Raw genomic sequence first — 18,637 nt, 5'->3', positions numbered from 1 at the left:
GCAGGATAACCCCTGGTATAGTGCCACCGTGTCACTGCTCACAATTTGTACAATATTTGTTTCCTGTTACCGTCTCCCAATGTGCTACTTTCATGAGAGTCAACAAATAAGGGATTAAGCAGCAGATGAGTATGCATAATCTACAACAGCAGCCAATAGGAGATGGTGGCTACCCATAGGGCACGCATAAATACGTTCAAGGGCCGTCTGGAGGTAAAAGCACTCGCCTACCACCGCGGAGACCTGGGTTCAATCCCCGGCAGCGGTACCTCCGGCTTGGACAGATGTTCCTACAAACACAGTTGGCAGTGTTCGTGGGTGGGAAGCCGGTGAGGGTATGAGCCCTGATCGCTGCATTAGCGACTCCTACTGGTTGATCGGGGCACCTGTTCAGCAGGGAGGGGATCTGGGGGAGATAGCGTGAACTCCTCACTGTCAGGTGAAAAGAAGCGGCTGGCGACTCCACATGTATCGGAGGAGGCATGTGGTAGTCTACACCCTCCCCAGACCAACAGAGGGATAGCGCCTCGACCAGGACCGTGATACACACGGGGAATTGGTATAACAACTAAATTGGGGAGAAAATGGGAGAAAAATGGCAAAAAATAAATAAATACGTTCAAGTGTGAAAGCTCTACAAAGGAACAGTGATATCAACTGAATTTTTGAATGTTGAAAAAATTGCTTAATGGCTATTTGGAGTACCAAAAAACAACCAGGTGCTTATATTGACACAGGAAATAAGAGATGGTAGACAGAAAATAACAACTGCCGCAACTTCTAATAATAACAATCAGTGTTTCCCCCTAGGATTTTTTCCAGCACCCACTCAAAGATTTCGCAAGGGTTCTCGGGTTTATGGTGCAATTCAATGTTGGCTGAGCTCACAAGCAGCTAACTAATTCAAAAGCACAGGTTAATGTTTTCAAATTCAAGGTATCATATCATAATTTAGACCCCAGGGAATAAATAATTGAAAATAATTTCTGGCTACATGAAAAACTCTAGTCCATCTTTATGTTATTCTGGTACAAAGCTTATTGAGTCGCATATTTCTTCAGAAAAATATTTTTTCCAAGAGTAATGACAACATATCTGTATGGTTTTCTTTTTACACTGCATTCAAAAATTCTTGGTTTTACATGTTTGAAAAATGTTTTACATGAGAGGTGTCGTCGTTTGGAAGATGGTTTGATAATCAACCACTTATGAGTTTGATTCTGGTTTCAGGCAAGATGAATGCAATTCCCAGAAATACTGAATTTTTCATCCACTAAGTCTGCAGCTCCCTAAGTTACTTGATGCATATGTGTTCCCATCTGCTAAGACCTTGTAATTGCTGCTTACAGATATGTTTTACAAATTAGTTTTATTTATTTATTTATTTATTTATTATTGTTAAACCTCTTGTACTGCCTTTTGGAGATCCCTCTAAAGTGGTACAATAAAGATTATCTGAGAGACTTGACCACATCAATCTAACATGCTCTTTTCTGAGTCAATGGGCTATTATGGCTATCCTCTCACTAAATGTGAGCGTGTAAGGCCAATCTCCTTGTGTCATGGATGCCCCCACCACTGCCTTCAAGCAAGGTCAGTTACACTCCCAGAAGAACATGTACAACACACACAAGCACACATACACACATAAACAGTCAGGGACTGACTGCAGTCTGCTGTTTCACATCCACTGAGATGGTTAGTTAGCTGTTAGTTCTGATTTTCAATCAGGCCATGTGCAACCCCCAAATATTTGTTTGAGAAGCATTTATTGTTATGGAAGCACTGTAGAGTAAGAGGCCATTTAAATAGGGAAATCAGCAACATAGGAGTGCACACTTAATTCATGCTTTCTCAACGGGAGTCTTATCCTAAGTTAACTGGAGATGATGTGTTGACAATGTGGATATAACAGACACCTGTCAAGCATTATTAGGGTTTTTCCCGCACAGGGAAATCGTTGGCGTGCGCCAAGGCAGAAAAAAGGAAAACAAACGCAGCCCTCTGAGAAAAGTAAAGAAGGAGAGAGAAGCATGACAACAGGACAGCACACTCATGGGCTCTGTGGGTGGGACTATCATGTACAGCTTGTTGGTGTTGCCACCCACTGAACAGAGCTGCAGAGGCATGTGCCAAGAAAAAGCTAAATCCTGCTGTGTTCTTTAATCAATGATGCCAGCCAGCATTGATAATATTTTAATCCTTATCTTTAGGAAATGTTCTATCAATTTGAGTTTGTTATTATCCCGAAGCTAATTGGGGCGACATAGCTCAGGAGGTAAGAGTGTTTGTCTGGCAGTCGGAGGGCTGCCGGTTCGATCCCCCGCCCTGGGCGTGTCAAAGTGTCTCTGAGCAAGACACCTAACCCGTAATTGTTCCCAACGAGCTGACTGGTACCTTGCATGGCAGCCTTTCACCGTTGGTGTGGGAGTGTGTGTGAATGGGTGAATGAGAGGCATCAATTGTAAAGTGTGTTGGATAAAAGCGCTATATAAACGCAGTCCGTTTACCATTTACCATTAAATGAACCCTGGGTCAATGATGGGGAGAACCAAAGACCCTTTTCATGCCAGGAAAAATCCTGATTACCCCTATGACTAGACTTCTGCAAGAATACCAAGAGAGTGCTAAAGAAAAGGGTGAAGCGCGTGTGCATTTTTAAGCAGCATTCTAAAAAATATATATTTTTAAAGCATTTAAACTGAATATCAAAAATAAGTACTCATTTATGTTACTACCACAATATACATAAATAACAACATCAATATTTTGTAACAGTGAATTGTCCCTTAACACTCCCTCTAACTTTGCCTTTCCCATTTTCAATGGCAGGTCATTTCACAGTTAGGGGGTGGGTGGGAGCAGAAGTTGAGATTAGGTATAGAATGCACACATTGTACACTGTGGCTCACATTCAAGATAGGATTACTAATACATAATAGACAGTGTAGCCACTATTATACTGTATGTTGGTTTATTACATGAGCAGCAACATGGGCCATTAGTTAATAAACCAGGGTTTTAAGCAATAAGCAGGTTCCGCTCAAATTCCTGCTACACATTTGAAAGCCTGAAATGCTTCTGCGAACATCAGCTGTTTAGATGATGACATTTCAGATGTAAGCCATTTAAATCACCCTTAATACTGTTAGTGTCTGTTCAGCAAATACATTGTGGAAACATAATATAAACAGGGAGGATTCTTGTTTCTCAACATTACCTCAGTCACACAATTTCACTGACATTCACATTCAAGTCTGAGTGAGACATCAGTTTCTAGGTTTTTATCTTGAGCCAAGTTCAAGACGGGGTGTTTGAGAAATAATTTGTGCCACTGTTAACTCTCGGTAAAACAGCAGGCTTAATGGCCCTGGTTTGACTCCACTTTATTGAACCTGAAGATCATGATTTTAGTTTCAAAACAAAGTACAATTCTCTTTACTGTTCAGGCATACAAAACTGTCCATTGAAGAAATTATGTCATATGGTGACAATTAAACAGATGACAATTTAGCCATTTTTTATTTAACAGAGTTAGGTCGTGTCCCATTGTTCAACTGAAGAGTTTGCTAATCAGCTTTTGCCCAAACAAAGTTGAAGTCACTGGACTAGTATACAAAATGCACTTAAACACAAACAACCAAGTGGGCTTCGTAACTTTAATATTCTCTTTTTGCCAACTACCGAGTGAGTTATGCAACTTTAGCATTCTCTTCCTACCTCAGAAAAACAGCCTATAATGCTTGGTGAAGGAAAATGGTTCTATAGCTTTCCCACATCTTTCCCACAATCACCGAGAAAAGCACTGAATATCTATTTAGCCTAATCGTTACTGTCCATGTTTCGACCTATCTGATAATGCAGTGGGACAGTGAGCCAGACTACAAAACTGTAGGCTGACCTACCTCAGAGAGGGGAAGCTGTGTCAGAGGGGTGCATTCATCACTTTAAAAGAGACTTGTTTCTATCGGTAAGTCAAAATGCCAATTCAAATAATTGGAAAAAGGACCAATAATCGATTGACCTCTATTTCAAACAATACACCACCCTCAAAATCGATACTTGTAAAATAATTTTACCAGCTCCGGACAAAAATCATTGAGCTGAATAGACTGGATTGGCAGACACTAAGGAGAAGAAAATCACTGCTCACTGAAACTTTTTTATGTGGTTGTAATTACATTCGTTCAACCTTTTCATGATGGTCTATGTAGGCCATCATCAGCTTGTCATCATCATGTGTTCAATACAACCAACCAGAGTCTAGTATTGACTCTGATGAGTAAAACAAATTAACCATAATTTTGTTATCAAATAGTGTCAAGTAAAAGCCCGGCGCCCCTGCCCACAGATAAAGTGACACACCCCCAGCCCTGCTTCTGCATACACCTTGGTGTGAACATGCATCAACATTTCGAGCTATGGCTCCTCTGCAACCAGGATTTCAGGAGAACAGACTGCCATAGGTACAGTACAGACTGATATAGCTACAGCTCCAAGAATCCATGTAAACACAATCATTTTTGTTGTTGCAGAGCTTACCAATGATACAATAAAACATTTTCCATGTAGCTAACAAAGTGATGGTTTTGCTAAGCTAAGGTACAGCTGAAAAAACATACCATTTGTCCATCGTTGAAGTTATGGGCTGGTGTACTGATAAATAAAGGGGAAAATAAATGAGCTAACCTTTCAGCGAGCCAGTTTTAGGCTACTCAAACACTAGAACTGACAGTGATGGCTACCTTAATTATACAGGGAGCCATTTTTATAAAGACCCCAGAAATATGAACTGTAGTTTGTGCAAGTCCCAAACATTGCTAGCTGGGCTCAGGCCAAGCGATACACTTGGCTCACTGTTAGATTTGGCAATCAAAGCATCACAAATCTTCTATAACGACTGGTCACACTGAGGTCGTGCAACATTTGAACTAGGGATGTGAATGGCACATTTCTGACCGTCAACTAGTTGCTGTCCGACTAATATTTTTGGACCGTTTGATGTAGGATACCATTACAAATAAAAATCATGAGATTAAAAAGAGAAAAAATAAGCATTATTATTAACAAGCTATATTTTTTCTAGAATGATTAAATGCTTCCTCACTCACTTCACAGGTTAATGACCCGATGTTAAATGAAGTGGCATGCTATAGTCACAAGAAACTCAGGATTTAGTCCACACGTAGATGGTTACTACAACATTGTCAGACTTGGATGGAATGTTATGAAGAGAGGCAGTTTTTCATGCAACTATACATCGCACAAGTTTAGGCCGATATTCAAGCTCAACAAATGCCAGTAGGTCCCAAAACCATTTGCCCTCTACCATGCCTACAGGCAGCATGTCTTTCTTTACCATTTTAGCAATTAAATTTGCTGCGGTTTCAGCTGGACAGTTACCACACTGACGAGGTCCCACTACAAAGTTGGGTGGTTGTTTGTTGTGACCCCATGGCCTTGGATATTTGGTTCTTATATGGGTTAACATCATAGATGTGGACATGTAGTATGAAAATTTGGCAGTATACGTTTTGTACAGAACAGTGTTTTCATTGAGCTCAAAATCATTCTACGCAGCACTCTGTTACAAGCTGGCCATCTTTTCAACTGATAGTAAGTACAGTGAATAACAAGCCTCGCCCACCCCCTCCATTACCCATTTAGAGCAGCAGCCTTAGCAACATTTGGTGATCTTTCAGTTTGAACAATATGAGAATTACAAAAAAGAAAATATTTATATATTCGATTATTTAATTTAACATTCAACATGCATGCTCACAATGCCGAATGAAGTAGTATTATCAATAATCACTACCTAGCTACTTTAGTGGCTAAATTCATTGAAGGCACAATTGGCTGGCAAGCACAAAGTACAGGCAAATTAGTGTTGAAATATAGACCTACTGTCCAGCAGAAACGATGTAAGCTCTTCAACTCAGTCTCTCTTCAACTCCACCTACAACTGAAGCTCACGCCATTTTCTGAATTGTGCTCCACAGTTCATTCTATTTCTCTTTTCTTCTTTTTGGCATTATATAGCAAAGCAGAAGCAGGTTGTTCATCCACCATTGGTGAAACTTTCTTTCTGCCTCAACACATCTAGGTATGTGTACTGTTATATGAATGTGCAATATGAAGCTCATTGTTGATTGGTTAATGGTAAATGGTAAATGGACTGCATTTATATAGCGCTTTTATCCAAAGCGCTTTACAATTTATGCCTCTCATTCGCCAGAGCAGTTAGGGGTTAGGGGTTAGGTGTCTTGCTCAAGGACACTTCGACATGCCCAGGGCAGGGTTTGAACCGGCAACCCTCCGACTGCCAGACAATCGGTCATACCTCCTGAGCTATGTCGCAATTTGATTTGTATTTCTTCCTTTAGATGAAAATCTGCACTGAAAATTCCTACAATGAAAGTAAAATTAAGTGACAACTCCAATTCTAACTCAAATGTATTACAAACAAAACTGAAAGTGAAAGGAGGAGAACTTAAAAGTGATATTTCTGATGCTACAGAACTCGCTATTCTGATTTTAATGGTCAGGCAACAGCATATGCACACATTGTTACTGGCTGCAACTGTTTCCTCATTAAGAGTGCGAGCTGACTTTCTGACTTTTGTCTTTAAAGCAAGACTTGCAATTAGCCATGATCATTTCCTCACTGGATTAGAAGGCTCAGCTCCCATGCATCACATTACAGTTCCACTTAAAATGATACATGCACTACTGCTTTAATTTTTACTCTATTATTAAACATTCAGTTAAACAAGTATTACTGCTGCAGTTTGCATTGCTTAGAAGTCCATATTATACATGCACATTCACAAGACTTCTGGCCCACTCCAGTGGCATTAGACACACACCCTTTTGCTGTCAACCCCAGAAAATGAAGTGAAACCAAATGGCACTTCACTAAGAAATATGGGACAATAATCTTACCAAAGATGCAACAGGCAAAACTTGCATACACAAAACAGGCTTTGCAATATAAAACAAAAGTTTTGCATATCTAATCAAGATCCATCCAAAAATATAGGAGTGTTGTATGCTCCCCTCCCAATATGAGTCATTTTGGCCAAAATGTTAGTTTTTTAATCCATGCAGAAACCAGTGTTTGACACATTTAAGAAGACTTGTACTGAAGGTTTAAAACAGCAATATCACCATTTCAAAAGACCTAGCCTACATCCTTACAGGGGCTAGAATTGGGCTGAAGGTGGAAAATAACTCACTCACTTCACCCATGCCTCATAACATGACAAAAACAATTTGGTGGTTTCAGGTGTCTAATTCATGAGTCAAACATGATGGTGCATGATGATGCAAATGATGGCAGCATACGTATAACATGAGCCCATAATGATTTATGGTCAAGTTTTCACATTTGGTAAACCACTGCTATGTCACCAGTCAAAGTGGATTTTTTTTTTTTTTTTTTTAAATAAGGAAGTGCATTTTCATTCTCAGCACATCTGACCCTGCCCAGGTAATGTTTTCAAGCAAAATTAAAGTCAGGCAACGACCCTTGCACATTTGGCATGGAATGGAATGACCCAGCTATACAAAAATAATAAATAAATAAATCGTCGTTTGTGTCCATATCCGAACAATTGCAATGTTAAGAGTGTCGAAGATGGGGAGGGGGGGCTACCTACAGCACCTGCTCGTGGATCCGCAACCCCCACCCACGAAGGAAGGAAGGAAGGAAGGAAACGTATATTGTCCACAAATGTGTAAATCTTCTAAAGTATACGTTCTCTCTCATTTAATGCCACTTCAAAGTCAACACAAAACTTCGTGCGACTCGACAACCAATTAACTACGGAGCTAATTGTTCGATGGCGAAGGTTCAAGTCCGATTTTACACTTCTCCGGCCTCTCCCGCGTGCGCATAGGTCGTTGAGTGATTCACCCTTTACATGTATTTCCATAATGTGGAACAACACCCAAATGCAATGCAAAAATGCATTATAAGTACACCAGCATTTCTTATTTAAGATTGTTTTAACCAACTAGCCATTTTAGCCCTTACATTCGAAATCGACATAAAACCCACATCAATTAGGCACTGTAATTTTTAAAAGCACACAAGATCTCGTTGCATCTGGCCGTCTGACTCATATCCTCCACATTTTTCAGCCCGGTAAGTCCGTGGAAGATCACGAATTTCGGTAACGTTAAACCACTTTTCTAAAGCGAATTGGTAGTCGAATACAGTCGTCACCACGATAAAACGCAGGCTATTATTTGCGGTCAAATACTCTGCATATTTTTTAACCAGCGTACAAGCCGACGATGGTATTTTCTCAGTAAATCTGGACATATACCCAGTAAAAACCACAACAAGCATTTCAACCAAATAAACTTAAAATATCTGCTCAGATCACTTCGATTTTCGGCAAAATATAATTTGAGCCACCGTGCTCATATTTCCTTAGCACAACCAGCGTAAAGTACAACACGGAACCGTAGCCCATAACCGAGGAGCATCATAGCTTACCTTCTAATACCACTCCCTACCATATTTCCCATGTTATTTACTCGCGTATATCTCAATCCTACGAATGCAACTGAAAGCACCACCACGGAATGGATGTAAAAGTAAAGATCTATCAAAGTTTAAAAAGGCTGACAAATATAACAGAAAAACAACATCACTACTCACCCTGTTGGAGCTCGGATATACAGACGAACACTTTCCTTTCGATTCGCAGCCTCTGATCTCACGGCGGGTGATACTAGCCCAGGCCAGTTCTCAGATGTGGTTAGTCGGTTCTTGTTGTTGTCCTCTACAGCATTTCGTGAGTGTCACAATCGCCAAACCCGGTTGGTTTCTTCTTCGCCCCCGCTACACGAAGTGAAATTATTCCCAAAATTAGCTACGAAAAAACAGTAGCTTGCTCAATATTTCTCGCTCATTGTGTCTGCAGTGTATACATCTGTATTTACCAGTACGATTTTAAAAAGATCCACTCACTGCTATAATTATATAGATGATGAATCATGAGTGATAACCGCAGGTAGACAACATATCTAACGTAGCTAGCTGGATATGTCAATGCAAACATTCAATACAGTTGCGCAAATCCTGCTGGTCGCATAGTTAAACTGCTAAGCAGATTCGTTACCGATACCACTTTGACTGCAGTGCCGCACGACTTGAAATCTGTAAAAAATTAGAAAACTATCACGCTGTTACCACTGTACCCCATGAACGCAAAACACTTTTTGACGCTTTTTTTACATAACAGCATCATCCTCTTTCTGTGCTGTCGCATCACATGTTAGGAAAACATGGAGTTTCTTAAAGGGCCAGGAACGCAGGAATATCTCACCCACTGCCCAATCAGCCTGTTAACTCAGAAACTAATAGAAGCCCCGGAATAACTTCGTACCGTTATTGGCTGAAATGCATCTAAAGCACCGTCCGTGTTAGCTTACTGCGCGTGAAACGTTTTTCTTGTCTAATCGATGTTATATGTTATATCAATGTCGTTAGTGACCAACGGTTGCAGAATCACATTGCACTATGAATCAAATCATTTTAACATTTATATGAAACCAAATTTAAGACACATTCAAAAAAGCTTGAATCATACGAACAGCTTTAGCCCTGTCCATATTACACAAAGGTAGATTCCAAAAATAATACAGCAATTCCACACAGGATCACAAGGATTTACCAAAGGCGAACTCATCCATTAAAACACCCTTGCCTCGAGAGACTGTGGAGGAAACAAACCAAAAAAAGGGGGAAAAAAGCATTAAATAGGGTGTCTAATTGCCCATTTCTATCAGGTGTATCAATGCCTGGGAAGCCAGATTTCAGGCATATATCACCCCTCCACAACACTTCCCAGGGTTTGTCCCCTCCTGGCCTTGCAGACCCCCCTCCTTTGCTCTGACCGAGAGGTTGAGGTACTGGTAGCCCATAGAGCATCCCACCTCAACAGTTTTGTCCCAGATCTGTGGAGAACTGAGAATTTATGGTCGCAGGAATAAGAACCAATGAGTGACTCTGGCATTGGTGTCTTTATTATGGGACATCCAAACTAGAGGTGCATGATCCGTAATCAGGGTGAATTTCTGTCCAAGGAGATAATAGCACAGTGCTTCCTGGGCCGATTTGATGGCAAGGTGCTCCTTTACTAAAGTTATTCCCATGGTAATAGCTTCTGGATAATGTACAAAATTGGGTGTTCCTCACTCTACCTCTAACTAGCCATGAAATCAGGAGTCACTAGCACTGAGGACAGCCTCCTTTAGGTCCTGGAATTCTCCACTTCAGTGGCCCACTTCACCAAATGGGGTGGGTCCTTTTGCTTGAGGTCTGTAAGGGGCATAGCTAGAGAGGCAAAGCTAGGGATGGTAAAGCTAAGGAAAACCATTACTTGTTTTTCTAATTAATTGGCCAAGGCTAGTTCCCAATTGCTAGGTTTTTTGAATGACATTCTACCTTCCTATCTTGTGGTTTCACATTCCATTGGCCAATAGTGTACCTGAGGTTATCTGCTTCTTCCATTCCAATCTGATAGTTCTTTGTGTTAGACATCAGTCAGCTAAAAGAGCTCTTAACCTCACTACATGAGTTTCCCGTTCGTCACTATGGATAATGACATCATCCAGGTAGGTAGCAGCATTGTCTCCATGGGGCCTGAGGGCCTTGTCCCTCGGCGATTGGAACGTGGCTGGTACTACAGCCCTGTGCAGGACTGTTTTTTAAAGCACATTCCAACCTACATCTTCCACATTTATAATTACTCCCGCCCGCTCCCGCAGAGATTCTGTTCCACTTCCGCCCACTCCCGCAGAGATACTGTTCTGTTTCTGTCCGCTCCCGCAGAGATACTGTTCTGTTTCTGTCCGCTCCTGCAGAGATTGTGACCACACAGCACTGTCTTCCATTGATATTTTGTCTGTTCTGATCCCACAAATGAATTAATTAAATTGAAATTCTGAATCATTTAGCTTTCAGAGAGAAGTACAGTATATTTAGAATTGCCCAGAACATATTCACATACACAAAACAGAAATAAAGGCAGGTCCTTCAATGAGAAATAAGAAAATGGGAGAAAGCACTGTTTCTCTTTTTTCATATATATAAAAACTAAAAATGCATGCAGCATCATATGTATGAATGTCACGACACCCAAATTCAACACATTTTTCAATGGTGGCGAGTTTACAGCTAGCAGAGAGCACATTTTGCTTTTCTTTAAAGCAGTGTTCTTTGACCAGGAAGAGTGCCACAAATATGTCACAACTCAGAAAGTGTAATTCCTTTCCAACAGAATCAACTACAACGGAAACCTTTTCCCAAATGTCTGATTAATCATTTTTCTTTTTTTGCTGTAACAACCTTGTATTACTGCTTTCTCAATAGCAGTTGTTGACTATCCATCCTTCACAGTGCAGCTGCCAAGGGGCCAAAACTGGGCTTCAATTCTGAAGCTAATTTTCTGGTTTTGGTGAGAGACACTTCTCTAGCACATGGTTGGCTCCAGTATAGGTCTGTCAGCCACCCAATTCATTATAAGTCAGTGGTACTAATGCAGTCAAATTATTAAGCCAATACTTTTTTCCCAAAAGAACATGCAGTCTCAATATGGGTTTTTCTTCCACCTAATGTCTAATGCACAATCACTTAATGTGTTGATTTGTTAAGTGATTGTGTCATGTGGAGAATATTTTAATATTTTTTAGACCATTCAGAGGGAGTTTGTGTCACTGGCTAGTCAGTGTGTGTCACTTGGGGATATAAACTTGCTCAATGATACAACTCGGGAATCAAACCTATAACCTTTACTGCAGGTTACATGCCCAGTTCCTTACCCATTGTACTGCATTGCTGCCCATATAAGGGCCCCCCTTTTCCCTACTGTGCAGGCTCTGGCTCCAATTAGTACAGAAATGGTGGCGTAACTACGGAGTCTGTATTCCTGTGGAGTCTGCATCCCCTTCTGGTTCCATCGCCATTGTACTAAATTATTGCGTATTTGTCACTCTGAATGGTCTCAGATATTTAGACAAAATGTAACATTAGACAAAGGGAACCTGAGTAACCACAAAGCACATTTTAAAAATTATTATTTCATTTATTTATTTAAAAAGTTAACAAATACTCAGACCAATCTATACCAGCAATTGCAAAAAAAGGCAACTCAAAATCAGAATGATGCTGGATGCCAAAATGGATCAAGCACTAAAAGATAAATATGAATTTATATAGGAAAATGAAATACATAAAAAATCTTGGAATTACAATCCAACAAAATAGCTCCATAAACAAATCCATGTAAAATTAGAAGATAAAATAAAACAAGATATCAACAAAATGGAAAGTGCTCCCACTTCCATTATTAGCTCAGATAGATATAATGAAAATGAACTGACTTCCCACTTCTTATTTCTGTTTCAAACTCTACCAATATTAATGAACATATTGAAAAAAATTGAGAAATTAATTTTAAAATGTATTTGGAATGGAAACAGACAGAGAGTCCAACTTAAAGAGTTCAAAAAAGATTAGTTAAAAGGAGATCTATGGCCTCCAATCCTTTTTAGTTATTACAATGCGGCACATATGAAAACAATTGCTTCCTGGTTGAATGACAAATCTGCAGCTAAATGGAGACAAATAAAACTAACTCAAAGTGAGGGTAAAAATTTGACTCTTTATTTCTAAAAATATATATACATTACATGACAAAAATTATGTGGACACCTGACGATCACACCCGTATGTGCTTGTTGAACATTTCTTTCCAAAACGATGGGCATTAATATGGAGTTGGTCCACCCTTTGCTGCTATAACAGCCTGCACTCTTCTTGGAAAGCTTTCCACCAGATTTTAGATTATGGCTGTGAGGATTCGCTTCTATTCAGCCACAAGAGTATTAGTGAAGTGATGTTGGACAAGGCCTGGCTCGCAATTGGCGTTCCAATTCATCTCACAGGTGTTCAATGGGGTTGCGGTCAGAGCTCTGTGTAGGCCAAATTCCTTTATGGATTTCACTTGCTGAAACAGGAAAGGGCAAACTGTTGCCACAAAGTTGGAAGCATATCACAGCATTAAGATTCCCCTTCACTTTAACTAAGCTGCCTAGCCCGAACCATGAAAAACGACCATTATTCCTCCTCCACCAAACTTTACAGTTGGCACTATGCATTTAGGCAGGTAGTGTTCTCCTAGCTTTTGCCAAACCCAGATTTGTCCGCCAGATTGCCAGATAGTGAAGTGTAAGTCATCACTCCAGAGAACACGTTTCTACTGCTACAGAGTCTAATGTGCTTTACACCACTCCGGCCGACACTTGTCATTACACATGGTGATCTTAGGCTTGCGAGCAGCTGCTTGACCATGGAAACCCATTTTGTGAAGATCTCGACAAACAGTTCTTGTGCTAATGTTTTTCCAGAGGCAGTCTGGAACTCAGTAAAGACGATTTTTATGCGCTACATGCTTCAGCACTCAGCGGTCCCGTTTTGTGAGTGTGTGTGGCCTACCGCTTCGAGGCTGAGCTGTTGTTGCTCCTAGACATTTCCACTTCATAATAATAGCACTTACAGTAGACTAGGGCAGCTGTGGCAGGGCAGAAATTTGACAAACTGACTTGTTAGAAAGGAGGCATCCTATGACTGTGCTATGTTGAAAGTCACTGAGATCTTCAGTATGACCTGTTATACTGCCAGTGTTTTTCTATTGAGATTGCATGGCTGTATACTTGATTTTATGCACATGTTAGCAATGGGTGTGGCTGAATTAGCCAAACCCACTAATTAGAAGGCGTTTCCACATAGAAGGCGTTTCCACATCGGTCATGACTGTTTTACATCTGCTCATGTGGCTGTACCATCTTGCCACCCTTGTAAATAAATCTGGACTGTTGGAACATCATCTCCCTGTGTCTCTGTGCTGGAGGGCCCCGTGGAAAGCCACTTCGGTGGCCTGTGGCAGGCTTGTTTGCCACAGGCCACCAAAGTGGCTTTCCACTGGGCCCTCCAGCACAGAGACACAGGGAGAAGATGTTCAAATAGTCCACATTTATTTACAAGGTTGGGAAGATGTTACCGCCAAGGAGCAGATGTAAAACAGTCATGACCGAGGCTCCTTTGTGTGGGTGGGGATGGCACATTTAACCTGTGCGCACTGATTGCCTCACTACGACAACAATTGGTCAACAACATGCTGCATGGACAAATGAAAGATAAAAAACAAGGCCACCATCAGCCAATCAAATTTCTGCATTCATTAGACAGACTTATTGAGGTCCAAGCATTTTGAAATTTGCTGCTGCTAATGGTTTACCTGTGTAAAAACTATGTATTTCACCTGGACATATTTTCTGTGTGCAACATGTAGAAAAGGGAAAGCTGGACCATACATTCAGGACATATGTTTGTTATGTTGCTCGCTACCAGCCTATGTGGAACCTGAGGCCAAATAATACAGGGTTACCAGTTGATCAACTGGCAGAACCCAAACTCATCTATTTCACTGTGCCAACAACAACACTTATGCATTCAATTTTTTGACATCCTAGCCCCTGGACAAACAGGCTCATCATGCTCTGGCTGCCTGCTGCTTTGTTTGCTCCTGACCAACTAGTTGTTTTCCTGCTGCTGTCTGATTGGTTGTGAGCTGACCAATGTCTTTGCTCTGCCCCGGTGTTGCTAATTTGCTATTTTGTTTGCTTGCCTGGTTCCATAATTCAACAATTTCTATCCATGTTTATTCTCATGCTTGTCTCTTTCCTTGTTTTATGTCTTTTAATCCTATTTTTACTGTGTTGAGACTGTAGTAAAATGCATATTGCAGACTTGTAACATAATATAGTTACTTCAGCTATCCTGAGACTAAAATGGGTGCTGTCTTGTCATAACAATGGAAGGCTGATGATAAAGTTTTTGGCCTATATTGAGATGCAACACAGCTGAAAGAAATTGCGTGAACATGTTATAGGCAACTAATATATAGTGGTCATTGCCCATAGTCCGTTACCAAAACCGTTTGCCCTTTGTCTCTCTGTTGCCTTTTTGCTGAAATGTTGCCAATAAAAATTGCCCACAATGTTGCCCATCAGCCAAAGGTTTTAATGCTACCTTGCCAGTGACATTATCACATGCATAGTCTAAAAGTTATGCATTCTTGCAAAAGCCTATAATTTCAATGTGATTCAATGTAATTAGTCTTGTGACAGTGAGTATCTTACTTATGGATGAGAAAAGTAGCCTACTTTAACAAAATCTGTAGAAGGAAATAAGAATTTGAGACAGACTACAAATAAACAAATACCAGGATATGAACATGAATGAAAATACATCTAATCATCATATGTAAATACAAAACAAGACATTTACATCATATGTAAATCATCATAAATTTCATACAAAGAAATATAGGCTAACAAAAAAACAAACAAATCAAATAATACAAATTCAGTTCACAGAGAAAAGGGATGAATTGGCCTTCCACATTTCAGTTTTTTACTTTTAATAAATTTGCAAAAATTTCTAAAAACCTGTTTTCACTTTGTCATTATGGGGTATTGTGTGTAGAGTGATGAGAACAAAAATAAATGTAATCAATTTTAGAATAAGGCTGTAACGTAACAAAATGTGGAAAAAGTGAATGGGTCTGAATACTTTCCGAAGGCACTGTAGGTGCCACATTCATAACACTCGCTAATTTCAGGACCAAGGCTGGATTATCTCTTTCTAGGGCTTATAGGTTCCTTGGGGTTTGTTAGTTAGTCGATCCACTCTGGTTCGTTTTGTGGGTTCTCCCATTCCCTCTTTTCTCTTTTCCACCACACAGCAACTGTAAAGTCACTTGATGACTTTTGACCACCTCTAGCATCTCATCACCTATTTGAGGGTTACACTGGCTGGTGACCTTGGCCTCATAGGGAAGAGCATGCAGAAATCAGTCCATCACCACATGCTCAAAGACCAAACAAATCCCCCCTTCTTCCAGGTGAAGCCAGCTCTTAGTGATGCAAATGAGGATGTGAATTTGGTCACAAATAGGGGTAGATGGGTTAAGAGTCCAGTCATTTACACCCAAAGTCTGGTCATTCTGTTGCCAGTCCACCATACTTCCATCTCCAAGAGTATCTTTGCATTGGAAACAATGTGAAGGTCATGGGTTTATAGCAACCTGTACTTTAATATAGATTTATAGTTTAGGATACAGGTACAGCATGGTCAGATTCCATTAACAAATGATTTTGATGTTTTCATTATCTGTGGTTAGCTGTCTGAAGCTAATGCTTGCTTCATCTTACTTAGCGATGGAACTGTTCATAGAACTGTTCAGATGAGATACAAGATAATGAGAAAGCAAAGGAATTAGTGGGTGGTAGTGTAGTGTAATGGGTAAAGAGCTGGTCTTGTAACCTAAAGCTCACTGGTTTGATTCTCTGGTAGGACCCTGCCATGGTAACCTTGAGTACCCTTCTTAACCTGAATTGCTTCAGTGTATATCCAGCTGTATAAATGGATGCAATGTAAATTCTATGTAAAAAGTTGCAAAGTAAGTTGTAAAATAAGGAAACATATTTTCCATCAGACCCTCACCAGTCTAGCTTCCGATCTGAGCACTAAAGAGACTGCCCTCCTGGCTGTGATGCAGGCACTCTCCACTGCAAGAGCCTCATGCCTCTCCTCTGTCTTGATCCTCCTTGACCTGTCTGCAGCATTCGACACGGTCAACCACAAACTACTCCTCTCCACCTTGGCTGAGATGGGCATTTCTGTGACTGCCTTGTCTTGGTTTGCTTCCTATCTTGCAGATAGTTCCTACCAGGTCACCTGGATGAGGTCTGCCTCTGCTCCTCATCCCCTTGTTATGGGAGTACCACAGGGATCTGTCCTGGGTCCTCTGATGTTCTCCATATACACCAAATCTCTTGGTTCAGTTATTAACACGGTTTCTCCTATCACTGTCATGCAGATGACATGCAACTCTTCTTCTCTCTCTCTCCCCCCCCCCCGCCTCACAGGTTAATGATAAAATATCTTCCTGCCTGGCTGACATCTCAACCTAGATGATCAGTCACCACCTGAAGCTCAACCTCAACAAAACTGAGCTGCTGTTCTTCCCATACAAGACCTCCCTACTATGTGAGCTCTCAATCATGGTTGATGGCACCACAGTGACTGCCTCTCACTCTGCAAAGAGCCTGGGGGTGGTCCTGGATGACCAGCTTAACCTCAAGGAGCATATCAAGGCAACATCACGGTCCTGCAGATTCCTCCTGTACAACATCAGGAGGATTCGACCATACCTGACTATGCACTCCACCCAGCTTGATTACTGCAACTCTGTTCTTGCAAGCCTGCCAGCTTGTGCCATACAGCCACTACAGATGATTCAAAATGCTGCTGCCCGACTCATCTTCAACCTTCCCAAGTTCTCCCACATCACTCCTCTACTGAGGTCACTCCACTGGCTACCGGTCGCTGCCAGGATCAGGTTCAAAGTCCTGACTCTTGCCTACACTGCCGCCAACAGGACGGCCCCTGTCTACTTACAGGACATTAAATTCTATACGCCTGCTTGACCACTCTGCTTTGCAGCAGCAGGGCGCCTTGCACCCCCTCCCATCCAAGTGAAAGGTCTCGCTCATCCCTATCACAGAGCTTCCCCACCCTAGCTCCCCAGTGGTGGAACAAACTCCCTGTCCTTCTGCGAACCTCTCCCTCACTACCCATCTTCCACCGTGGTCTGAAGACCCATCTCTTCAGACTATACCTGGACTAACTGCGACCACTATGCGAATCATTTCACTTAAAATCCACTTTCATGCCACTCATGTTACATGTACCTCCATTCCAGCACATAATTATTGTAATTTGTATTTTCATTCTAATATTGTAGCTTGTAAACTTAGTTTGACTTAGCATGCATGAACTGAACTGTGTTCTTGGCTATGAATTAACTAACTTAAAGTAAATTACACCTAGATTACTTTTAAAGCTGTAAACATGTTTATATGTCTATTTTATAATGAAACATTGTAATCCATGATTTATTTCTACATTTCTGAAATAATATAATTCTGCCAAAAGAACTAGTTGGAAACGTCTTGGCGCTGCCTGCTAACAGTTGAAAAATGCTCACTGCATACCTCTTTGGAGGTACACTGATGTCATGTAGATGTCAATTGAGACATTAAGTGGGAAAATTGTTGCTGCTCACAAATTTGTCTGTTTACTTTTTAATACAATGGAACATTGCTGGAACCTGATTGGCTAGATTTGTTTTGGGCCAACTGTTTTCAAACCGGAGTAATATGGCAGTTGTTCATGAACTTACTCATATTCACCCAAAACAATCCATAAAAATATGTCCCTGAAAACATCTGAGGTAAGAAATAGGCCATGTAATCGCTCAATATAGATTTTGATTCATATTTGCAATGTCCAGCTTGACAGTTGGATCTCAGTTTATGAAAATCAGATGGACACACCTACTCCACCCACTCCAGGATGTATTTTTCAAAATTGTGTATAGGTGGAGTCAGGCTGAAATGGTAAGTGCAAATATTTCTTATCCAAAACCTACATCATTTGCATGTTTACTGATGATACTGACTGACTCAACTTGCATTTGCCTAAATAAACTGC

General features: G+C 40.8%; 1 protein-coding gene across 3 annotated transcripts in view; it reads right to left on the bottom strand.

Moving 5' to 3' along the window:
* bahd1 (bromo adjacent homology domain containing 1) overlaps window positions 1-9,289 on the bottom strand; it is an 82,210-nt gene extending 72,921 nt beyond the window's left edge. The window contains exons 1-2 of one of the 3 annotated variants that reach the window (XM_064337021.1): window positions 8,984-9,289; window positions 8,672-8,854 (exon numbers count right to left, since the gene is read on the bottom strand). The gene's annotated coding sequence lies outside the window, so the exon portion shown is untranslated. Of the gene's footprint in view, window positions 1-8,671 lie in introns of all 3 variants that reach the window. The other 2 variants (XM_064337030.1, XM_064337014.1) reach the window with 2 other exon arrangements.
* Window positions 9,290-18,637: the final 9,348 nt, after the last annotated feature.

Source organism: Anguilla rostrata, chromosome 1 (assembly GCF_018555375.3).
Source record: "Anguilla rostrata isolate EN2019 chromosome 1, ASM1855537v3, whole genome shotgun sequence".
NCBI classification, from domain to species: domain Eukaryota; kingdom Metazoa; phylum Chordata; class Actinopteri; order Anguilliformes; family Anguillidae; genus Anguilla; species Anguilla rostrata.
Note: the sequence above shows the minus strand (reverse complement) of the source record. Positions and strands in the feature narration are given on the sequence as shown.